The sequence below is a fragment of the Notamacropus eugenii genome, chromosome 4, assembly GCF_028372415.1.
Source record: "Notamacropus eugenii isolate mMacEug1 chromosome 4, mMacEug1.pri_v2, whole genome shotgun sequence".
Taxonomy (NCBI): Eukaryota; Metazoa; Chordata; class Mammalia; order Diprotodontia; family Macropodidae; genus Notamacropus; species Notamacropus eugenii.
The window spans coordinates 94,737,307-94,763,366 of record NC_092875.1 but is presented as its reverse complement, the minus strand read 5'-3'; the positions used below and the strand labels follow the sequence as shown (position 1 = coordinate 94,763,366).

Here is a 26,060-nt window from a genome sequence, read left to right as displayed (position 1 = left end):
AGTAAAGCTTTTTGTGTCTAAACTGCTAGAGAAGGCCATCTAAAATATGTCTCTATTTTCTTTCCCTCATCATTCTTTAACTCTCTACAATCTGGCTTCCAACCTCACCATTCAACTGAAACCACTCTCCTAAATTACTAATAGTTCTTTTAGTTGTCAAGTCAATGGCCTTTTCTCAATTCTCCTCTTCACTTACTTCGATACAAGCCTCTGACACTACTACGTACTCTTCCTGGTTCTCCTTCTATATGTCTGATTGCTCTTTTTCTGGCTCCTCTGCTGGATCTTCATTCAAGTCATGCCCCCTACTCATGGGGGTCCCACAGAACTCTGTCCTGTCCTTTTCTCTTCTCCCTCTACAAACATTATTTCACTTGGTGAGTTCCTCAGCTCCCATTGATTCAGCTAAGACTTCTATGTAAATGATTCTTAGATCTACTTATCCAGGCCAAAACTGCTAGCTTCAAGTCTCCTATCTCCATCTATGAGACATCTCAAACTCGATGTCCCACAGGTCTTGTAAACTCAACACATCCAAAACCGAATTTCTCATCATTCTCCCCAAACTCTACCCCATTCTTTCCTCACTGCTATTGAGGCATCACTGACCTCCCAGCAGCCTAGACAACAAACATAGGTGTCAATCCTTGACTCTCACATGCAATTTGTTGCCAAGGCAATGAAAGTACTACATTAATTTTACAAGTTTAGAAATAAACTCAGATTAAGTTAAAGGACCTACCCAATGCCATATAGCCTTTTCAGAAGCACAATGCAACAAATTCAGGAAAATGAACTTTTTTAGCACAGGTTTTAGTACTCACTGGAGAAGGCAAATCACTCCAGTAAAAAAAAACAAAAAAAAAAACAAACCATAAATGGTATGGTGAACAGGGTTACAAAGAGTTGAACACAACTGAACAACAAGAAGACTAGCATTTAACCAAAGAATGAAAACCTGTGGTTGTGCAGGCAGTAAGTACATTTATGTATAAGGGCAAGAATATGGAAAAAGCAGAACCAAGAAGAAACACATCCACTGCCCCACTATCACAAAACGGGGGAGTCATTTATTTGATAGAAGCTCTCATAGGCCAGAGCACACAAAAGTACTGACCAGGTACTTACCCTAGCTCTTCAGCATGCGTGAGCAGCAGGTTGCATTTGGGGAAGGAGGGAAAAGCATCAGCTGACCAAATGGAAGAACTGGAGTATGGTCAGCATTTAAACAAGGGGAAGAAATATCACCTGCTGCACGCTTGCCCACAGCCATACTTATGATAGCGTCTACTTAAACAGCATTTTAACGTTTAAAAAACATCATCCTCACAACATTCTTCACAATCTGTGAGTTAGGAGAGTTAAGTATTACAAATGAGAAAATCAAGGTTCAATGAGGATGATTTACTTGCTCATAAACTATCTCCAGCTAGGATTTTAAACCAAGGGTTTTTTTTACTTTGTTTTTTGACCACAATTTCAGAGTTGGAAAGGACCTCAGAGGTTATGTAATCTACCCCAAACCTGAACAGGAATCTATTCTACAATATGGAAAGCAGCCTCTACTTGCAGACCTTCAGTGATGGCAACCTTCCCCTCTCACAGGAAGTACATTCCACTTTTGGACAGCTCCCATAGTTAGAAAGTTTCTTCCTTTACAGTAAGTCAAAATCTGTACTTCTGCAACTTCTACCCCATACTTCCCACAGCTCTTATCTACAAGACCAAATAAAATAACTATTCCAATACCTGAAGAAAGTTACTGCATTCTTCACCAGCCTTATTCACACTTTCATTCCCAGCACACATCTTCTGCACTTAAGAGACCACCCAGTCTTGGTTCAAATCTGGTGTACTTACAACTATGCCCATGCTTCCTCAAGATGAAAATTATCCTATAAATATAGAGAGCTGTAAAGAACCTTAGACAACATCTAATATTTTTGATAGACGAGAAAACTGAGGTTGAGAGAGTGAACCTATTACAAAGGTCAGAGCTACCAAGTCACATCCAAGATCTGAACCCAGATCCTGATTCCAAATCCAGCATTCTTTCTACTATACCAGTCAAATATTTCAATAAGGGTACTCTATTTAAAAGTAATTATACATTTTTATTTATCTCCCCACAGTAAACCAAGTTAAACCTGTTATGTCTAAAAGCCAGAAGCTCTGCATGAAGTGTTTGAGTGGCTACTTATTGCCTCTAAGATAAAATACAAAAAACCTCCCCTGCTGCCTTTAAAGCTATTTACAATTTTAATTCCATCCTGCTTTTCCAGATTAACAACCTCATTATTCAATGGAATGGAATAAGCATTTACACAGAACCTACTATGTGCCAGGCACAGGTGCTGAGCACTATTTATAAATATTACCTCATTTGATCTTCACAATAGCCCTTTAAAGTAGATGCCCCATTTTACAGATGAATTAAACTAAGGCAGACAGAAGTTACTTGCCCATGGTCACACTGTTAGATGCTGGATTTGAACTCAGATCTTCTGATTCTAAGCACAGTGCTCTATCCCCTGGGCTACCAGTTGTTTCTCTCTTACCCATGCTGTATTATAGTCAAAGTGGCCTACTTGCTGCTCCTTATAGATAACATTTCACCTCCTTCTTTCACAGCATTTCTCTTTTAGGAATCTCCAATTTTCCCAAAAAAGCACTCTTCTCACTTCTACCTCTCAGGATGACTAGCTCTCTTTAGTATTCAAGTCAAGTGTCCCCTCTTTCCAGAAGCCTTCCAAAATCTGATTCCCCCCCAAAATGACTTTGCATTTTATGTGTAACACATGAGTACAGTATGTATATTGTATTTACTCATCTATAAAGATGCTATATATAGCTCTGATATTTATATTCCCAATGTTGTTAATAAAGTAGTTAGAAATTCCCAATTCTGCCTGTCACAATTGGAACTTACTAAATGCTTGCTGATTAACTGCCAAGAAGAAGGGTTTAAGGCACTAAATAAGAACATTTTCTAGTGTAGAATATGAGGAAGATAGGTTTGAATAATTTTTTTTCAGGAGTGTTCTTTTAAACTGATTGTATTATTATCACTTTCTCCCAACTTCACGTTAATGTTCTATAAACTTTATGTTATTTTATCACAAAGTGGCAGTTTATATGTAAAGAGCACTACACTTAGAGTCAAAGGACTTGGGTTCAAGAGTGGACTTAGACATTTTCTAGCTATGTGACATTAGGCAAAGTCACCACCTCTCAGCCTCAACAAACCTACAGAAAGGTCAGCCCTAGCTGACTAAGTATTTGATTTTCTAAAGGCTTGAACTTTGGGTTTACAGATTTTCTTAAACATCTTTGAGCCACTATCTGCCCAGAAGAATAATTTTACAGTGAAAATTCATGAAAGATTAGATTTTTGTAGACAAGGTACATTCTTCAAACTGTTGCCCATAAGGTGAAATACACCTTAATACTTATTACAGAAAAAGCAAGGTGTTTCCAAGCCCCAAGGCAATCTAAAAGCTTGCCAGTAACAAATATATAAGTAGATAAAGAAGCCTTTATTTAAAAAAAAAGCCAAAACAATTCCATCTGCTGACAATCTGTTGAATTAAAGGTTCCAAGTTCAAACACAATATGACTATTGTAAAAAAAAGAGTTTATTAATATGTAATAAGAGCTTTTTTAAAAAAAGAAAGTACTTTACAAACAAGCTATATGAGGGCATTTCTGAGATACTTTACAGGATAAATATTAGTTTGGTGACTTGCTTAAAGAGGAAGTGAAAGCTGCCAAAGCAACAATTTAAGAAATGGCACGTGAACCAAGATATATAAATTTTAAACGTTACTCTATCAACCATTTCTAACTCCTTTATTAACAAAAACACTCAGACTAGTGAAGAAGGGCAGAGTGGGCAGAAGGGGATGAACTTTTAAAGAAAGAGTACACAAATTTTCTTCCAGCTATTCTGGAGTAATACTACTCAAGCAGAAGAGTAAACCACTTGAGAAGACATTTTAGGGGAATATTTTTTTTAACATGGCATAAAAATCAGGGAAAGAAACCTATCAACCATTATAACTGAAAAACTAAACACAAAAATTTTACATATATGAACATATATACAGCATTCAGAAAACAGAGCAACCTGCTGATTTCACATAGGAACTAAACCCTCAATGCACAACATGCTTTGAACTAGATTCTTTTAGTCAAAATTTTCCCCTATGTAATGTTTTTCAAAAATTTAGACCATATTATATTCTATTGTGCTCTATGGGAAGGACATTTTTTGTTTACCAATTCTCACAACTAAAGGCAGATATAATAATAGCTGGCATCTATATATCACTTTAAGGTTTGCAAAGTGCTTTACAAATATTAACTCATTTTATCCTCACAAAAACTCTTAGAGGTAGGTGCTATTATCTCCATTTTACAGATGCATCCTGGGTCATCTCCAGTTATCCTGAGGAATATCAGATCACTGGATTCAGATGGCTCTGGAGGAGAAGTGAAGCTGGTGACCTGCACAGCCCTCCCTCACTCAAAACAAAGTCATGTGCAAGTCATGTCATTCTTTCTCTGATGGCATGGTCTTCTTCGGCAACAAAGGACAAACATGATCCTGTCAGTAGATGCAGCTGACTGAATGCTAGCTGAGTACCTCACCTCCTCCTCTCCTGTCCGCCTCTCCCTCCCCTTCCTTCTCCTCTCCAAAGGAAGGTAAATTTGGATGGCCAAAAGTTTCCCAGTTGACATGGGTTTTACTGCCTCTTTTCCCCTTTCCTTTCCCCTTTCTTCTTTCCCCTCCCTTCCCTGCCTTTCTCCTCCCTTCCCTTCTCTTCCTTTCCTTTCCTTTCCCCTGTCCTCTCCCAAAACCTTAAACCTACTACACTCTGAAACTGGGACTCCAAGGGGCCCCTGCCAAGGACTCCTGGACCCCCCCTAGCTTTAGAGTCATTATCAATAGTAACTGTTGCTGTTTCCTACCAGCCTGATATCTTTGTTTTCTTGACCTCATAAAAGGGGCCATGCCCTGGCTATTTCTTAAACAGGCCTATTCAAGGAATGGGCATTGCCTCACCCTAAGTGAGTACCTGCAAAGACCTTGGCCTAAAGGCCCCAAGGTCTGGTGCATCCTGGGCCATCTCCAGTCATCCTGAGGAATATCTGGTCACTGCATTCAGATGACTCGGAGAAGTGAGGCTGGTGACATGCACAGCCCTCCCTCACTCAAAACAAAGTCAAAAGCAAGTCATGTCATTACTTCCCTAATGGCATGGTCTTCTTTGGCAACGAAGGACAAAAACATGATTTTATAGATGAGGAAACTGATGCAGAAAGTGGTTAAACGAATTGCCCAGGTTTAGAGTTAGTAAATGTCTGCAGTAATTTGAATTCAGGTCTTCCTGATTCCAGGTCCAGTACTCTATCCACTTTACCATCTAGCTATACATACTTAAAATCCCCCTAAGGAAATCTTTTCAAGAAATATCCAAAAGAATCTTACAGATTTGGAGTTGGAAGTACATACTGCACAAAAGATCTTACCACAAGTTCTCTCTCCCCCCCAATTTATAGATTGTCATGGCAAAAAAACCAAAAAACCAGAAAACAATGAAAATTCCCATGGCAAACTCACTCAGACTATAGAAAGCTAATGATGACTTATGTATAAGAAGTGGCATTCGAGATTATTATTATGCTCTTAAGACCAGAAAAAGAGATGACCAGTCATGTAGCAAAAATGAGACATGAGAGAGACCAATTGGTAACCTAACAGTGGAAAGAACACAAGTCTTATAGCAAGGCTCTCATTCTATCAGCTATGTAGCCACTTTCCCTCTCAAGTTTCTCAGTTTGCAAATCTACATTTATCAATGAAGATAGTAGGGGGAAAAATGAAGACTGTGATTGTGCTAATCTACCCATAAGTCTAGTGTGAATAAACTGTTTTGTAATAGTACCCAAAAGATAATGAAAGAATGAGAAGGCCTGTAAGATACACAAATGAAGTGAGTGAGCTACCAAAGCTTCAATAACCTCCATTTGCAGAAAAAGATTGGATTAACCAAACCAATGTTCTGATATTTAGAATTTCTGGTTAAGGCTTTTCTGGAACACTAAAGCAAAAAATAGTTTTCATTTCACTTGGAAGTCTACTCATAATCAGACTTCTTTTCTTCCACCTCTCCTCTTCCCTGACTCTAACAAACCATGCTTTTGGTTTTCTTTATGACCTTTGTCCATCACTGTTCTTGTGGCTTTACCTACCCTGGACCTCAAGGTCAACCTTCTCAACACTGTCTTCACTACTTTGTACCTCTAATCTTCTTGACCTTTTACTTCCCCATTCTCCTAATTCTTAATCCTGGACAACTCCATCTTGATTTCTGGGCTCTGGTAGACAAAAGTTATAAAATCTCATTGAATTGAGTCTGTAAACTATGAATTCAAGATAACCTCAAATCAACTTTACTACCTGACAATTCTTTTATGTAGCTGTTATTTACCTCCATATCACATTTCAAACACATTCCTTTGGAAACCTTTTCCACATTCTTACAACTTCTAACTCCCTCAAATGCTTTCACATAGGATGCTCTCCTCTACGTCAAGAGCAACACTTCCATCTATGCTGCTGACATTATTTTCACTTTCTCCCAACTTCATGTTAATGTTCTATAAACTTTCTATTATTTTATCACAAAGTGGCAGCTTATTATGCAAAGAGCCCTATACAGAGTCAAAATACTTGTGTTAGGGGGGCGGAGCCAAGATGGAGGACTAGAAAGACACACTTACGTAGGGTCTCCCCACACAGCCCACAAAATACCTGTAGAGAGGGCCTCTCAAAAAATTCTGGAGCAGCAGAAGTGGAGAACAACAGAGTGGAGGAGATTTTCAGCCCACGGTGACCTGAAAGGCCCACGGGAAATGCCAGCTGCGCCAGACACGGAGCAGAGCATGAAGCCCAGCCCAGCCTTGGCTGTGGTAACGGGACAGACGAGAATCTGGGAGCAGAACACCTTGGGGGTGGAATCTCCAGTCACAGAAGCGGGTCCTCAGATCCCTCAATCCACAAGTGCCAAAGGTCTGTGATGGGGTTTTATCAGCTGGCCAGGAAGGGAGAGGGGACTTCCCATAGCTCCGGCAGCAGGCAGCAGCCACAGAGGCTGCACACCAACCCCTATGGACCGCTTCATTGTTGGAGCGTAAAAACCCCTGGGAGCACTGAAGATCTGAGTTTTACCTCAGTGGAGGCCCTGGCAGAGCTAGTCTTTGTCTCACACTGAATGGCAGCCTTGCCCATCCAGCTTATCTGAAAATCAGCCCCCAGTGCTGGCTTGGCGGAACTGGAGGCCAGGTGGCTGTGGAGAGGTAAATGCTAAGATTCTGGGCACAAGAATACCTCTCTGCGTCCAGACCAGTACAAGCTTGATTGTGCCACCTTGGAGGAACTGAGATCTCACAGGTTCCCAGAATATACCCTACTCTTGACAAAGGACCCAAAAGTCAAGTAACTGGTTGGGAAAATGCCCAAAAAAGGGAAAAAAAACAAGACTATAGAAGGTTACTTTCTTGGTGAACAGGTATCTCCTCCCATCCTTTCAGATGAGGAAGAACAATGCTTACCATCAGAGAAAGGCATAAAAGTCAAGGCTTCTGTATCCCAAACAAAAATATTCAATGGGCTCAGGCCATGGAAGAGCTCAAAAAGAATTTTGAAAATCAAGTTGGAGAGGTGGAGGAAAAACTGGGAAGAGAAATGAGAGAGATGAAAGAAAAGCATGAAATGCAGGTCAACACCTTGCTAAAGGAGACCCCAAAAAATGCTGAAGAAAATAACACCTTGAAAAATAGGCTAACTCAATTGGCAAAAGGGGTTCAAAAAGCCAATGAGGAGAAGAATGCTTTCAAAAGCAGAATTAGCCAAATAGAAAAGAAGGTCCAAAAGCTCACTGAAGAAAATAGTTCTTTAAAAATTAGAATGGAACAGATGGAGGCTAATGACTTTATGAGAAACCAAGAAATCACAAAACAAAACCAAAAGAATGAAAAAATGGAAGATAATGTGAAATATCTTATTGGAAAAACAACTGACCTGGAAAATAGATACAGGAGAGACAATTTAAAAATTATGGGACTACCTTAAAGCCATGATCAAAAAAAGAGTCTAGACATCATCTTTCATGAAATTATCAAGGAAAACTGCCCTGCTATTCTAAAACCAGAGGGTAAAATAATATTGAAAGAATCCACCGATCACCGCCTGAAAGAGATCCAAAAAGAGAAACTCCTAGGAACGTTGTGACCAAATTCCAGAGTTCCCTGGTCAAGGAGAAAATATTGCAAGTAGCTAGAAAGAAACAATTCAAGTATTGTGGAAATACAATCAGGTTAACACAAGATCTAGCAGCTTCTACATCGAAGGGCGTGGAATATGATATTCCAGAAGTCAAAGGAACTAGGACTAAAACCAAGAATCACCTACCCAGCAAAATTGAGTATAATACTTCAGGGGGAAAAAATGGTCTTTCAATGAAATCGAAGATTTTCAAGCATTCTTGATGAAAATACCAGAGCTGAAAATAAAATTTGACTTTCAAACACATGAATGAAGAAAAGCAGGAAAAGGTAAATAGCAAAGAGAAGTCATAAGCGACTTACTAAAGTTGAACTGTTTACATTCCTACATGGAAAGACAATATTTGTAACTCTTGAAATTTTTTAGTATCTGGGTAGTTGGTAGGATTACACACACACACACACACACACACACACACACACACACACACACACACACACACACATACACACACACACACAGAGACAGAGAGCACAGGGTGAATTGAATAGGGTGGGATCATATCTTAAAAAAATGAAATTAAGCAGTGAGAGAGAAATATATTGAGAGGAGAAAGGGAGAAATGGAATAGGGCAAATTATCTCTCATAAAAGAGGCAAGCAAAAGACTTTTCAGTGGAAGGTAAAAGAGGGGAGGAGAGAGAAAAACATGAAGCTTACCCTCATCACATTCGACTAAAGGAAGGAATAAAATGCACACTCATTTTGGTATGAAAACCTATCTTACAATACAGGAAAATGGGGGAGAAGGGGATAAGCAGGGTGGGGGGGATGATGGAAGGGAGGGCAGTGGGAGGAGGGAGCAATTTGAGGTCGACACTCATGGGGAGGGACAGGATCAAAAGAGAGAATAGAAGCAATGGGGGGCAGGATAGGATGGAGGGAAATATAGTTAGTCTTACACAACACAACTATTATGGAAGTCATTTGCAAAACTACACAGATATGGCCTAAATTGAATTGCTCACCTTCCCAAAGGGAATGGGTGGGGAGTGGGGGATGAAGAGAAGTTGGAAGTCAAAGTTTTAGGAACAACTGTCGAGTACTGTTCTTGCTACTAGGAATAGTTATGGGGTATAGAAATGTTATCTGGCCCTAGAGGACAAAAGAGAAGGTGGGAACAAGGGAAGGGAGGGATGTTAGAAGAGAGGACAGATTGGTGATAGGGGCAATTAGAATGCTCGGCGTTTTGGGGTGGGGGAAGGGGAGAAACGGGGAGAAAATTTAGAACCCAAAATTTTGTGAAAATGAATGTTAAAAGTTAAATAAATAAATAAATTTAAAAAAAAAAAATACTTGTGTTAGTCTGTACTTTAACATTTTCTAGCCAAGTGACACTAGGCAAAGTCACCTCTCAGCCTCACCAAACCTAGAGAAAGGCCATCCCTAACTGACTTATTATGAACTAGCTCTTCTTTTATTTGCATCTCTCTCTGTCCACACACACACACTTTCCCACACCTAAGAAGTAGAGAAAATGTCATCTTGGTATGTGGAACCAGATGATAGAGACTAGACCTCTTTAACCACACTATGATAGGAAACCGCAAAGGAGATACAAGTAGCTAGTTTATACGCCCTTATTCCCAGCCAGCTAGGCAATTGTCAAAGATAGTTAAGTGGCTGGGTATCCTAAAAATGTTTGCATGCACTCTCTCTATGTCCACGACCGTAACATGCTACAGTAATATACCCATTAGGTGTAATGGGCAGCCCAGACACCAGGTCACTTTTCAATGACTGCCAAGAGTAAAGTAACAAACTCAAAAGGTAACATCTAAACTTATAAGAGGTAAGAAGGGTTACTAAACTACACACTACCTTCCTCTACATCAATGCTTTGTTAACTAATAACCAGCAATAACTTAAAAAAAAATCTCTGATATCTATACATCTGTAACAATGTACACTACTCAATTTTGATGTAATTGTCATTAAATTTCCTATTTTATGCACCCATGTACACACTGTACTCTAGGTGATAAGTTAGAGGTTGTTGTTCAGTCATTTTTCAGTTGTGTCTGACTCTTCATGAACCCATTTGGGGTTTTCCTGACAGATATGGTGGAGTGGTTTGCCATTTCCTTTTCCAGTTCATTTTACAAATGAGGTCACTGAGGTAAACTGGAGTGACTTGCCCAGGGTCACTAAGTGCCTGAGGCCAAATTTTAACTCAGGACGAAGTCTTCCTCACTCTAGACCCAGCACTCTATCCACTGCACCAACTAGGCTACCCCTTAAGTTCTAGATATGTCCCTGAATAATAAGGAAAAACTGGAACCTAACCACTACTTGTTTATTTTAAAAGACGTTAAATCAAAAGAGGGGTCCAATACAATAAAACACGTATACATGAAATTCATTTTATCAAAGAAACTTATTTACAAGGCCATCATCATCTCCTATTTGGATTATTTAAGGTTATCTCAATAGATTTCTCTCTACCATCATTCTCTATCCTGTCCAAACTACCCAGAATACTATAACTAGACAAATTTAAAGGCATCCCTCCTTATCAAATCATCCACATGCAAAAGAGTCTGTAAGAGCTCCAAAGGAATGCTTTAGTTTTTAGCACTTCTATCATTTCAACATTCCCCAAAACACTACAGTCACATCTGACTTTTTACTCCCTCGCAGCCCCTGCTGAACTAAGCAGGTTCATTCTAACATAGGAATCCTTTACCCCAGCTTTGACCTTCCATGTTTGCCACTACTAGCTTAAAGCCTATCTAGCTCAAGCACCACTTCCTTTATGAATTCTTCTCCAACTACTTGAACCTGGTCGTTTTACCTTAACTTTTTTTACCCAAGGGCCATCAAGTTCAAAGTACAAATGCCTTATACAACATCCCAAACAATTCTGATTTTGCTTGAAGAGTTCCAGTTTGGGAACTCACTGTTTAGAGACAAGACAGTAGACCTTCATTTCTTCCAGAGTCCATGGAAAATATAAGTGGCAAAAGATTAGAGGAGTTGCTTTACTTTTCAAAAAAGCTAAGAGTTGAGTTTGAAAACAAGAGCCAGAATGTCTTCAACAATAAATTATGCCAAACTCTTCTTCCCTTCCCCACCCCCAACCATTATTTTATTTCCTTCCAAAAAGCCTACTAATCTGGTATATCAGGGATGCAGGGAAATGCTATAGTCCAAATTTAACTAAGCAAAGTACTTGACAAAGCCTCTCAAGGAACCTTGTGGACAAGGTATAAGTAGTCCTGCAATCAGCTGAATTCAAAACTAAGTGTAATGACCCAAATATGATTTATTGTCTAATTTGGATGGAGAACTCCAGTGTAGTTCCTTTAGGAGAGGGCCTTGGCCTTGTGTCAGCAATTTTGTTAATGCTTTGTATGAAGGCATAGATGGCATGCTTATCTATATATTAAACAAATCCTGGGAAGGATAATTAATAAGTAAGCTAATAAAGTCAGGCTAAGATACCAGGTCAAAGTCAATAATATGAAACTTAATAGTAAATAGTTCTATCATAAATGTAGAGTTTTGAACATGAATTCAAAAAAAGCAATTTCATGGTTTATGTTTCATATGGAATAAAATTTGTGATTATGACAATGCTCTTTGAATTTTAAAAATAAAAACAAAAACAAAACACCATTTCTGACACACAAGGGAGAGGATTCTTCTAATGGACTTCAAGTTCAATAAGTCAACAGGATGACATAGTAACCAAGGAAGCGGATGCAATCTTAGGGCTCCATGAAGAGAACTTTAGCATCCTGAATAAGTAATGTTTATCTGTATTCTGCTCCAGTTTGACTACATCTAGTGTTCATTCTACACATAACACTACAAGAGGGAAACTGATAAGACAAATCATATCCAGAGAGCAACCAAGATGAAAGTAAGTAATACGAGGACGTACTGAAGGAATTGGTGTACTTAGTTAAGCCTAAGGGGCATGACTGCTGTCTTCAAGTTTTTCAGGGGTTATCATATGGAAAAGGAATTATAAGACCAGAGGCCAGATGAGGTGACACGTCAGTGCAGTAGAGTGAAAAGAACACTCAATTTGGAGTTAGAGTATCCAACTTCGAATCTTGTCTCTATCATTTAGTAGTATATTGTCTTTGGGCAAGTAATTAAATCTTTCTGTTTCCTTATCAGCCAAATGAGCAAGTTAGACTAAATAGTCTTGAGGAGACCTTGTTCTTTTTAAATATATGATCCTATAAAGTTACAGTCAGATTTCAACTTAACATAAGAAAAACTATCCAGGTACAGACTGCACTAGATGGCCACTGAATTAGGAATGGGTAAACAAGGATGCAGGTTCTTAACAACTGTTGAATTGAGGCCTGAACCGGGATAGTGACAACATAAAAAATAATAGCAAATCTGAAAAAAGTCAGTCTGATGAAAAATAAATGTAAAGAATAGCAAACAATGGAAACTCTGAGATTATTAAATAAACATGATTAATAACTTCAAACCAAATATGGACTAAGAACAACTACAATGGGAAATTAGTTTTGTTCTTTGGCACAGCTCAACATCTCTTCAACTATTCAATACCATCTCTGATCTACTAGGGAGGACCATCACAATAGGACCATCATAATAGGCTTCAACAAAATTGTCTTAGGAACCCTTCTTCATTATCAACATCATTATCCCTTCTACCCAGTATTACTCTTCTATTTGTATTTCTAGCACTTTGCATGCAGTAAGCACTTAAATGTTTTTTCGTTCATTTATTCATTGAAGCATCTCTCCCTAGACCTAAAATATCCTACTTGACAGCATGCTCTCTTTACGACTCTCAAATCACTAACTTCCTCCTAGAATTCCCTTAGAATTTTCCCTTTTTTGGACTATATGTAATCTTTGGACTATATGTTAAACTATATGTAACCATCCTTCTCAAATGACCATCCAGCCTTAAACTTTTTCCTTCTCAAACACTGCCACAGATATCTTTCATCCATTTCCTTCAATCATATAATTACCCTACTCCAAAGGCTGTCAGCCTATTAATCAGGTTCAAATGGAAGTCTACCAGCTGATCTCAATAGCTCTCCTCACCCTTCAACTACTTGAACCATTTATATTAATGGCAACATTCTCCTATCACCTAGGCTTAAAAATGTTATTATCTCTGACTCTTTCCTCTCCTTCATCACTTATATAGTCATTAAGTCTTAATGACTTATCTTTTGTGAATGAAAGAATGAGGAAACATTTATTAAGTGATTTCTAGTTCCGCTGCCACTACTGTATGCCACCATTTTTTCCCTCAAATCTAGATTAAATTCAACAGCATACTTCTTGCCTTCTGGTTCTCAAAAGTCCATAGCATAAAGTGCAAAAAACAAACTAAAAAAACCCCAACCTCCTGATTTTGGCATTTAAGATTCTCTATTAAAGAGAATATTTATGTATACCTATCTAACTTGATTTTTACCTCAGATTTAAGTGGTCCTACAATAAATTTCAATCACTCAGAGGTTAATTTCTTTGAATACAAAATAACAATAACAAAATCTGTACTTCCTGTTTGTAGGGGTTTGAAGAAAATACTTTATGTCTTAAAGAACCATATTAATGTGAATTATCACTTTTATTGTTATTATTAAGAGGCAGTATATAAATACACATAATGCAAAAATGCATTAACATAAAAGGTTAATTACAATTATATATCATATATATATATAATTATAATTATAGCATGGCTTATCATTAGGAATGCCTCTGGTCATCTTAGAGAATTACAGTTCTCTACTATAATCCAATGGTATGAATATTATATATGTTTCACTTTTTAAATTTTTCTGTTACATTTTAAGTTCTGAACTTCTTCCCTCCCCTCCTCCACCCTATACCACACTAGGAGAAGGCTACAATTTGATAGATGTATATGTATAAGTATATGTATTTATCAGTTTTCTCTGGAGGTGGATAGCATCTTCTTTAATTATTCCTTAGTAACTGATCTGAATATTCATTAATATTCAACTTCCATAAGCTTTACATTTTTCCCCCTCCCTCCCCAAGATGGCCTGCAATGATAGAGGCTTCATACATACATTCCTATTCAAATGTCAATGATGTGACATTTTCACATCAGTCATATTATATAAATTATAACAAGTGGAAGAAACTATGAGAAAGAAAAAAGCAAAACAAGACAAAACAGAAAAATAATCTGCTTTGCCCTGCGTTGACTCCATAGTTCTTTCTCTGGATGTGCATGGCATTTTCCATCATGAGTCTTCTGGAATTGTTTTAGGTCCTTGCATTGCTGAGAAGGGCTAACAATCAGTCATCAAAGACCATGGCTTTTACTGTGTACAATGTTCTCCTGGTTATTCAGCAGTAATATTTGAATAGAAAGAATATGTCAGCATTAAAGATCCTTATTAGAAAATGACAGTTAATCTTCTTCTCTGGGAGCCAAAGACTGATAGTTATAGCATGGACACCTCTGCTAACAACTGAGTTATCAAAAGACTCAGAGAGAAACCCTTAAACTGAAACATTAAAAACACCGCAGAACTATATGTAGCTGGGCTGAATTAAAAGCAGCTGCTGAACAATCTGACCTAAACACTTCAGTTGCTCAAGGAATTTTAAATTTTTTAAAAATGCTGTATGCATAAATTTGCTTATTCAATGTCAAACCAATCAAACTGTTAAAGCACTGTTGTATAGAGATGCAGGTAAAATCCACCCAGAAGAACAAAATGTCTATAAACTTAAGAAAAATAATGAAAAAAAGTAGGAAAGTGGACCCATCAATACCAGATCATGAACTACACAGCAGTAATCATCAAGACAATTTGGTACTGGATAAGAAATACAGAGGTTGATCAGATTTGATACACAATAAACAGAAGCAAACAAGAATAGTAGCCTAGTATTTGAAACCCAAAGATTTACTGCTAAGAATTTGACACTGGACAGACTCTGTGCAGAAAATAAGAACGCAATCTAGCAGAAACTAGGTATAAATAAACAAAAAGATCTCTCACACCAAGAGAAGCTCCAAATGAGTGCATGGCTTAGTTATAAAGGGTGACATCATAAACAAATTAGAGCAGCAAGCAAGAAATTACATCTCAGATTTACAAAAAGGGGAAGAAGAGTCTGGAACAAAATGAGATAGAAGATTCAAAGGATGTAAAATGGACAAAGTGTGTGCATGTGCACGTGCACATGCACATGCACATGCACACACAACAGTACTGGTTTTCAATCCTGGGTAGTAAACTAAATTTTATTAACTAAATTAAATAGTAAAGGATCTATATAATGGTTGAAAAGGACCCTCAAATACATGGTTTTTATATGCAGTTCTCCTTTTCAGTATTTTTATACAGGAAAATGTTCAAGTTTATTAATGTTCATCAAACATATGGTTGGGTTGGGTGTTGTGCTTTGTTTTCGAAGAGGACCAAAATGACATCACTATGATAAAGTGAAGTTAAAGTTAAAGATAAAGTGTGTCCGACTGTGGCTGATCAGACCAACATGAGCTTGGAATGCTCTACCACAGGTAGGGCATGGATAGTCCGTATGAATTTTTGGGGTGGATACTCCAAATTCATGCATCCTAAATTTACTTTGTGCTGTCTCAATTCTGCTTTGCTCATAGAGCACAGCACCCTTTCTAATGTGGGCATGCCATGCTGAGTAGTCCTGTGTCAGTGTCTTCCATTTTGCACAGTCAAATCCAAAGTTCTTGAGAGAGACCTTGAGAGTATCCTTTTATTGCTTCTTCTGACCACCATGTGATCAAACATATAATAAACAGGAAAACTTTAAATCATTCTTAAGAAAAGACAATCACTATGAAATGATGAGCCAGATAATTTCAGGAAAAAAAAATTGGAAAGATTTGTAATAACTAATGAAATGTAAATGAATAGAACTCTGGAGAATATTATTTAGAGTAACAACAAAATATAATACTGTTCTGAGAAAACATGGGAATAAATGAAGTTTTTAATGAAAAAAAAAAAGACAATTACCTGGCCCAAATAAAGAGAGGTATGAGTGGCAGAGTAGATAAGAGTGCTGGGCCTGGAATCAGGGAGTCTAAATCTGACCTCAGATTGTGTGACACTGGACAAGTCATTTAACTGTTTGCCTCAGTTTCTTCATTTGTAAAATGAGCTCAAGAAGAAAATAGCAAAGCACTCCAAGATCTTTGCCAAGAAAACCCCAAAAGGAGTCATGAGTTACACAGTACTAAAAACTGAAACAATGAAAACAAGGATCAGAAGGGGTTTTTTTGGTGGGGAAGGGGACAGCTGGAAGAAGCCAGTTCCTGGTTACCTTGCTGGGTCACAGTAACATCAATGAAGAATGAATGACCCAATGACTGCAACCACTGGGATATGATTCCTGGCACAATATTTACTGGACTTCAAGTTCTTCTTTCTTCATTTCAAAGAGGGTCAAAGACATCATTGGGTGATGTCTTGACTTGTGTGTGAAGTGGATTTAAGTGAAGCTGAGTTGCACAAGTCATAAATTTCACTCTCTCTTCCAGTCATTAAAGTCCAGTGGCAAAAAAAAAGTCAAGATGACTGGTGATGGCCTGGGATGCAAAAGATGACATTGGCATCTTCAACATCTGACCAAGCTCTATGGGTTCCATAGTGCCTGCTTCGGAAGCATTCATTGCCATTGAATAAATTTTTCTCATCTACCCATTCTGCCAGGGGAAGTTTTCACATGCTATGCCTAACTCACCAACAGGTTTGAGACCTCTTGGTTATTTCTCAACCTCCTTTTAGCCTGTGTGGTCACTGCTAATGCTACAGCTTCTTGGAGACACAAGTTGAGAGCTGGGTGAAAGGTCAACACCAAAGGTAGATAAGCAGCTCTGAAAAGGGCTCAACAAGCCACCACACTAGAGGTGCTAGTCTTCCCTGAACCCTCATACACCATGGGACTCCTAGGACTTAAGGAACAGGTGACCATGGGGAAGGGAGTGGCCTGAGACACATCCAAGGCAGTAAAAGTCTAAAAAACTAAGGGCTGAGTGAGAGAGGAGAAAACGTGGAGGCACCTATTGTTGACGGCCTTGTTGAGGAGCTTAGCTACAAAGTGCAGAAAACATATGGGACAGAAGAGTCAAGTGAAGTTTTTTCCAGGATGGGAAGACATGGGATTGTTTGTAAGCAGAAGGAAGAAGATGACCTGGTTAAGAGGGAAGGGAGAAGAAAAACTGTCTAAAAGGAAAGGGAGAAAAAAAACTGGCTCACCCTCAAATGAATTCTCTCTTCTTTACCACGGGATCAAATTTTCTGATGATGTGAGATGCAAAAATGATCTGCTGTTATACACATGCCCAGTGGTATGTCTGATTCATGATTCATATCTGATCCTCACAACAGCCAGAAGAGGCAAGTGCTACTATTATCTCCATTTTACAGCTCAGCAAACTGAGGCAGGTAGAGTTTATATGACTTGCTCAGGATCACCAGGCTAGTTAAGAGTCTGAGGGCTTGTCTTCAAGTCTTCCTATCTTGAGCAGCTAGATGAAGCAGTGGATAGAGTGCCTAGCTTGGAGTTAGAAAGATGTTGAGTTCAAATCTGGCCTCACTTGCGCTGGGCAAGTCACTTCACATTGTGTGCCTCAGTTTCCTCATCTGCATAATGGGTTAGATAAGGTAATGGCAAACCATTCCAGTACCTTTGACAAGAAAACCCCAAAAAGGATCACAACTAAAAATAAACAACCACCTGTCCTATGGCCCAGTGGTCTATCCACTTCAACACCTAGCTGCTTCAAGAGAAGGAGATATGTCTTATTCTTTACATATTCCCTACAACAGCATACAGCTATGAACATAGAGTGCTCAAAAGAATGAATTGATAACCACATTCTTTTAATCAAGATGTGAGTCTCCTTTTAGACTCCTCCCCCCAAATGTAAAGAGAAAATACTAAACTATCTTACATTAAAAATACATGAAACTAGGTTGCTAGGCAATGCTATATGGATTCATAAATCACTAAGTGTATGACATTTACAAGACTATAGAGGGCGGAGCCAAGATGGTAGAGTAGAAGGATGGACTTGCTCTAGCTCTACCCTCATAATCCATAAAAAATACCTGTAAAAAATGACTAAACAAATTCTAGAGAAGCAAAAGCCACAAAACAACAGAGTGTAAGAGATTTCCAGTCCAAGACAGCCTGGCAGGCCAACAGGAAAGGTCTATCGTACTGGGCTCAGAGCAGAGCAGAGTACAGCCTTCCCTGCGATGCCCGGCAGGGACAGGACTGGAGCAGGTTTCAGGGTGTGGAATCATGGGCAGCAGCTACTATATGCTATGATATTCCAGAAGTCAAAGGAACTAGGATTAAAACCAAGAATCACCTACCCAGGAAAACTGAGTATAATAATTCCGGGGAAAAAATGTCATTCAATGAAATAGAGGACTTTCAAGCATTCTTGATGAAAAGATCAGAGCCGAATAGAAAATCTGATTTTCAAACACAAGAATCAAGAGAAGCACGAAAAGGTAAACAGGAAAGAGAAATCATAAGGGACTTACTAACATGAAACTTCTTATTTCTAAATGGAAAGATAACATTTGCAATTCTTGAGACTTTTCCCAGTATTTGGGTAGTTGGAAGGATTGTATGCATATAGAGAGGGCACAGTGTGAGCTGAATATGAAGGGATAATATCTAAAAAAATAAAATTAAGGGGTGAGAGAGGAATATATTGGGAGGAGACAGGGAGAAATGGAATGGGGCAAATTATCTCTCATAAAAGAGGCAAGAAAAAGCTTTTTCAATGGAGTGGAAAAAGGGGGAGGTGAGAGAAAAAGTAAAGCTTACTCTCATCACATCTGGCTTCAGGAGGGAATAACATGCACACTCAATTTGGTATGAAAATCTATCTTACTGTACAGGAAAGTTGGAGAAAAGGGGATAAGATAAGTGGGGTGTGGGGGGATCATAGAAAGCAGGGCAAATGGGAGGAGGGAATAAATAGAAGTAAACACTTTTGGGGAGGAACAAGGTCAAAAGAGAGAATAGAATAAATGGGGGACAAGAGAGGATGGGAGGGAAAGATAGTTAGTCTTTCACAACATGACTATTATGGAAGTCTTTTGCATAACTACACATGTATAGCCTATATTGAATTGCCTGCCTTCTCAGTGGAAATGGGTGGGCAGGGAGGAAGGCAGAGAAGTTGGAACTCAAAGTTTTAGGAACAAATGTTGAGAATTGTTTTTGCATGCAACTGGGAAATAAGAAATACAGGTAATGGGGTATAGAAATCTATCTTGCAGTACAAGAGAGAAGATGGGGATGAGAGAAGGGAGGAGCGTGATAGAAGGGAGGGCAGATTGGGGAAAGGGGTAATCAGAATGCAAGGCATTATAGGGTGGGGGGAGGGGAGAGATGGGGAGAAAATTTGGAACTCAAAATCTTCTGGAAATGAATGTTGAAAACTAAAATTAAATTTAAAAAAAGAATCACAGAGAAGCAAAAAAAAAAAAAAAAGACACCTAGGCAAAGTCAATTTGACAAATATTTACTTAGCACAATACTCTACTCTTAGCCCTGGGAGAGGATAATGAGGAAAATTAGTTACCAACTCGCAGAGAGTTTACAATCTATAATAATGATCTAATACAAATGAAAACAACTATAATGAAACAAACACAAACACTCAAAAAGAGAGATACAAAATGTTCAAGCAAGTTAGAATTAAGGAAGAAAAGGGAAGAAGGGAGACTTGGTAGAAGAAGTAGCATTTGATCTAAGACATGAACAAAGGTAAGAAAGCAGCAAAATTAAAACACACACACACATACACACACACAGAACAGAAACAAGCCCAGCTCTGAAGAATACAGAAGCAACATGTTTAGACCTTACTTGATAAAAAGACTTATCTGCCATATAAGCCAAAGTGCTAGGGAGAATAAGCAGTATTCGTTTGCTATTCTTCCAATATACCTTACCTGGATGTAATAAACACTATATGCAAACATCAGATCCACAGTCACTTCTTTAATAAAACATTAGAGACCTACTTGTATAGGTCTGTGCTAAACCACTGACAAACACTTGTCCTTTAAAGAACAAATGCACACTATGGAATAAGTAAAATGAATTTCTCCAAACAGGCCAATAAAGATAAAGAAAAGTTATTACCAATGTACAAATAAGGGGGGAGGGGAAATCAATTAACTCATGATCTTTTCTATTAGGTTCATTTCACACCACTATCAGTCATAAAACAAAAATTCAAATTTATTTGACTTTTACATTATTCCCTTCAATCCCCCAATAAGTAATCAAAAAACATATCTGAACTTTACAACCATAAACCGACATCACCCACAAGACTCTTATCAACATACAGCTGGACTGCCACAGAAGTTGACCAAACTGTCAAGAATTAACCAAAAGCTGATAAACCAGTCTAGTGACAATTTTATACAGATCCCCACCTAGAGAAAACTACATAAAGGACTTTTCTAATGTAAGATGCTAAATATTTAACTCTCCTCCCATACTTTTGGAATTGTTAGCATTAATTACGACTGCTCTTCTCACTCTACTTCTTTATAAAATACTTAAATTTCAGAATTTCATTTAAATTTTGTAAAAATCTTTTTTGTCAAGACTACCAAAATATTTCACAAAATGGAATCCCCAATGTGCTGCCTTGTAGTTTGTAGATGGCATAGTTGAGAAGAAAAATAACTTGAATATTTTCAATTTTATAACAGATTTTTTTAAAATTAGGGTTTGCATATACTGTGTACTACATAAATAAAAGAATGTAATCCAGTTTACAATTTAAAAGTGCCAATATGAATATAAACTTTTAAGAGCAGCCCTCCCCCCAAAAACTCAGTGTTCACATTATTAAAAAGCATGTAAATAAGCCCTTAACTTGGAGTTGGGTTCAAATACTGGCTCTATAACTACTACTTACTAGCTTAGCTGGCTCGCTGTGTGGATTTTGGCAAATCACTTACACTTCTCAAGATCATAGCTTCTTTACCTGAAAAATGGAAGTTAAACTAGATGACCTCCAAGGTTGCTCCTGTTTCTATGGTTCTGTGATTCTGTGACTAAAGGCTTCTTATTTTTATGTTAAATAACAGCTCTTCTACTTCACTAGAAAGGATATTTTACTAATTGATTCAAAACAAAGATTGCTGGAGAGTCATCACAGTGAAGGAACACTAGATTCTACATCAGAAGAGTGAGAAGTTCTAGCTCTTCCACCTGATTAGCCCTGTTACCACTGATAGGTCATGACCCCTCTGGAGCTTGCTTCCTCCTCTGTAAAACCAGGGATCAGAATCATTTTACTCTACCTGACACATGAGGTTGTTATATAAAAAGTTAACTGGTTTGTAAACTGGCAAACAGTACGCAAAAGTGTTTAAGTTAAAAGGCAGTAACAATCACGGACATTTACAGAATGCTTTGAACAAAATAATTCTGTAGGGCAGATGATCCAGCTGTCCTCACACTTGATTTTAGAGGTAAAGCAAGTGATGTAAAGAGAAGTTAACAGATTTTAGTCACAACGTCAGTAAACAGAAGTGAGGGCCAGGTTCCTGGATAGAAACACAGACATACACAAACACACACAGACACACACAAACACACAACCCCACACAACCAGCACAAGGGCCATAGGAAAAGGTTCGAATAGCATCACCTACCAGCTGGAGACCTTTGTTGCCTGCAAGGCTCTCCGCCTGTAGTCAGTACAAGCTGAAGTACCCAGTACTCCCACGTTACTCATAAACTCATAGTGGGGGAATTAATAATGACCACAGCAAGGAGCACTTCTGACCAGGGTATCCCAGAGCTCCGATTTCACTAACACCATCTTCTGGGATGCCATAGAAAGCTCTGAAGATCCAACATCAAACCTCTAAGGTCCAGGGAGGTCTAGCTCCAGGAAGGGGAGAGGAAAGATCACTGGAAGTATGGGTCAGACAAGAACCTAGGTAACCTCAAGGATGACCAAGTAGGGCTAACTATCCCATCCAAAAGCACAGCAGAGTGTGGAGCGTGCTCCTGGCACAAAGCCCCAAGCCAGGAAGTAAAGTGGGAAAGATGAATAAACCAAAAAGAACAAATCAGTGGGAAAATTATCATAGATCTAGAGATTCACCAAAAAGGAGCAGGTAACTCAATAACTGCAAACTGTGACTCAAAGAAAAAAATGGATTACATAAACACCTACAAGAAATGAAGTAAAAGATAAAAATCAAATAAAAACTCTTGAGGAAAGAGAGAAAAAAACTGTTTAGAAGAAAATGCAGGGAATCGTTATCTCTGAAAGCTAGAACAGATCTAACAGAAATCAATTACTTTATGAGACAAGGAATATTAGAAAAAAAATCAGAAGACTGAAAAAATAGATAACAATAGCATTTACAAACTTAAAGGTTTGCAAAGCATTTTACAAATATATATTTTTCATTTGATTCTCACAATCTTGGAAGGTAGGCACTATTATGATCTCCATTTTACAGATGAGGAAACTGAGGTTGAGAAAGGTTAAATGACTTGCCTGGGGTCACACAGCTACTGAGTGTCAGAGGCAGGATTTGAATTGACATCTTCCTTACTCCAGGTTAATAAACCGATTATAAAAAACTGAGCTGGAAATCTAGTCAAGGAAAGATTAATTAAAGACTTATCCTCTCAAAAAATCACAAGTAAGAAAGACAAAAACAAAAACCAAAACCTGGACACTATGTTGCAAGATATGATCAATAAAAACTATCCAGATCCATTAGACCCAGAAGACAAAAATGAAGATTTTAAAAAGCCAAACACCTTCTTCATGATCCCAGAAAGGAAAGGTCCAGGAATATCATAGCCAAAATTCCTATAAAAGGAAAAATACTGTAAACATCCAGAAAGAAGCAGTTCAAGTACTAAGGAAACATAAGATTTGGCAGTTTCTACTAAAAACCAGAGATCTGAGAATACAATATTCCAAAAGAGAAAAGATAAAGAATTACAACCAAAACTTATGCCACAAAGCTGAGTTATAAATGGAATACAGGGGCTTTCAAATATTTCTGATTTAAAAAAAAAAAAGAACTGCATAAGAACAATGAACTGTGAATTGTGAATACAAGAGTACAAAGACACCTAGAAAATTACATTTATTTGAGCAATTAGTTGGAAGGGGCTTTATGATGAAATAGCGCTAATGTTTTAATAAGAGGGGAAAAAAAATCAATAACCAACTCAGAACCTTAATGTCTTCAAAGGTTATTAAAGGAGTTAAATAAGAAAAACAGGAGTCCTGGGAGTGGACTGGTTCTGTTTTGAGAGTTTAAGAGAAAAGAGAAGAAAATCAGTTAACAAACATTAAGCTCTTAACATGCACCAGGAACTGTGATAAGCAGTAAGGACACAAAGATCCTCACATTCTAATTGGGAAGATAACATGAAAACAACTATACACTTGTTAAGATATATTCAAAATAAATAGGAAATAATCCCAGAGGGAAGTGGGGGAGGGGACAGGCTGGGAAAGGCATCTTGCAGGTGAAATATGAGGAACACACTAATTTGGAAAGGAGGTAGAAAAAATTTCTTATAACTGGGATATGTGAAAAGTGTATAGATTTGTACATTTCTAATAATTTCATGGGATGTCTTTTTTTTCTTTTCTTTCTTTTTCTTGCTCTTACTCTCTTGAATAGAATTTTAATAGAAAAAATATCATTTTGGAGGTATTTTAAAGGTTTTTCTGATTATTCAAAAACACCTATGCTTTTTTAAAAAACTGTCTGATTTTTATGACTTTCTTCTTATCCAAAAATCTATAAATGTCTCATCAAACAATTAGAGTTTTGGGAGGACTCATTACATGGATTCTGTTCTTCTCCAGGAATTTTTAAAGGCATGATCAAGAAATGTTATTTATATGGGTTTGAAAGTTTTGTTTTGTTCTGTTTTTGAGGCAAGGGATCCAAAGAATATATGAATGGTTCACAGACATTATATACAAATACTGAGGAAGGGATGGAGGTGGGGAACAGGCACCAGATTCATTTCACTCTTTTATAAAAAAGAAGAAAGTGGAGTTGAAAAGTTTGATGGAGAAATATATCAGATTCAATAAGTAAACAACTGGAGCTGGGGGAGAGAGGGAGGTTTAAGAGGGAGAATATTACCAGATAAGGAAGATCATTATCAGTAACAAGCAAAATAAACTTCCTGATCCTAAAGGGGACAAAAAAAAGAACAAAAAAGGGGGAAAAAAATCAAGGAACTAGAATCTAAGGGGGTACAAGGGTACCAATTAGTGAATGGCTAAATAAATTTTAAAAAGTACATGAAAGTAATGAAATATAAAAAAGATGATTTCAGAGAATTCTGGATAGCACAAAACGCTGCAGAACAGGGGCAACAATCTAAACAAAGACAGTAACACTGTAAAGAAAACTTTGAAAGAATTAAGAACTCTGCTCAATGCAATGACCAGCCAAGTCTCCGGAGGACTGATTAAAATGTTACATATTTGGACAGACACTGTATATTCATTTTGCCTGATTATATGCTTTGTGTTTAAAAGGTGTCCTCTCTTCTCTCAGTTTTTTAATTGGGAGAGGTTATACAAGAGAGGGGTAGCAATTTTACTATCCCCAAAAAACACCACTTTAAATAATGCAGAAGAGAATAGAAAAGTTCACAAGCAAGAATAGATTAAGCCAGTTTTGAAAGTACTATGTGGAATATTTTTTATACTTTTAAAGGAAATATTCCATGAAATGGAGATTCATAGCTTCTTTTCATATACCACTGTATATATGAAAAATGTTCTCATTTTTAGTGTAAATATATATTTTTTTAATTCAAGGACTTCAAACCCATGTTCTACTTCTAAATCCATTGTGTACAGATTAAAGTGTAACTCAGGGGTTAATGTTTTTTAAAAGTACCTGTGAAGCAGAAAGATAGGAAACAATTTTTACAACCAATGTTTCTGATAAAGGCTTTATTCTTAAAATATATAGAGAAATGAGTCAAATTTATAACACAAGTCATCCCCCAAATGATAAATGGTGAAAGGATATGAACAGGTAGTTTTCAGAGTTAGAAATTAAAGCGATCTATAGTCAGGAAAAAATGCTCTACTGGTTAGACAAATCAAAACATCTCTGAGGTACCAAAACACACCTATCAAATTGTCCAATATGATAAAATAGGAAAATGATAAATGTTGGAGATGTGGGAAAATTGGAACACTAATGCTTTGTTGCTGGAGTTATGAACTGATCCAACCATTGTGGAGAGCAATTTGGAACTATGCACAAAGGGCTCTAAAACTGTGCATACCCTTTGACCCAGCAATACCACTTCTAGATTTGTAATCCAAAGACATCATAAAAATGGGAAAAAAATCCACCTGGACAAAAATATTTATAGCAGCTCTTTTTGTGTTGGAAAAGATTTGGAAATTGAGGGGATGTCATCAATTTAGGAATGGCTGAACAAGTTGTGGTATATGAATGTAATGGAATACTATTGTGCTATAAGAAATGATGAGCAGGCAGACTTCAGAAAAACCTGGAAAGACTTATATGAACTGATGCTGAGTGAAGTGAGCAGAACCAGGAGAATATTATATACACAGTAACAGCAACACTGTGCAATAACCAACTTTGATAGACTTAACTCTTCTTAGCAATGCAAGGATCTAAGACATCTCTAAA

At 37.6% G+C, this 26,060-nt stretch overlaps 1 protein-coding gene across 6 annotated transcripts in view; it reads right to left on the bottom strand.

The window, feature by feature from the left end:
* SLC45A4 (solute carrier family 45 member 4) overlaps positions 1–26,060 on the bottom strand; it is a 138,633-nt gene that overhangs the window by 93,709 nt on the left and 18,864 nt on the right. The window contains exon 1 of one of the 6 annotated variants that reach the window (XM_072602949.1): positions 1–26,060. This exon is cut by the window's left edge and continues 8,276 nt beyond it. The exons of the other annotated variants lie outside the window; for them this stretch is intronic. The gene's annotated coding sequence lies outside the window, so the exon portion shown is untranslated. 6 annotated transcript variants of the gene reach the window in all.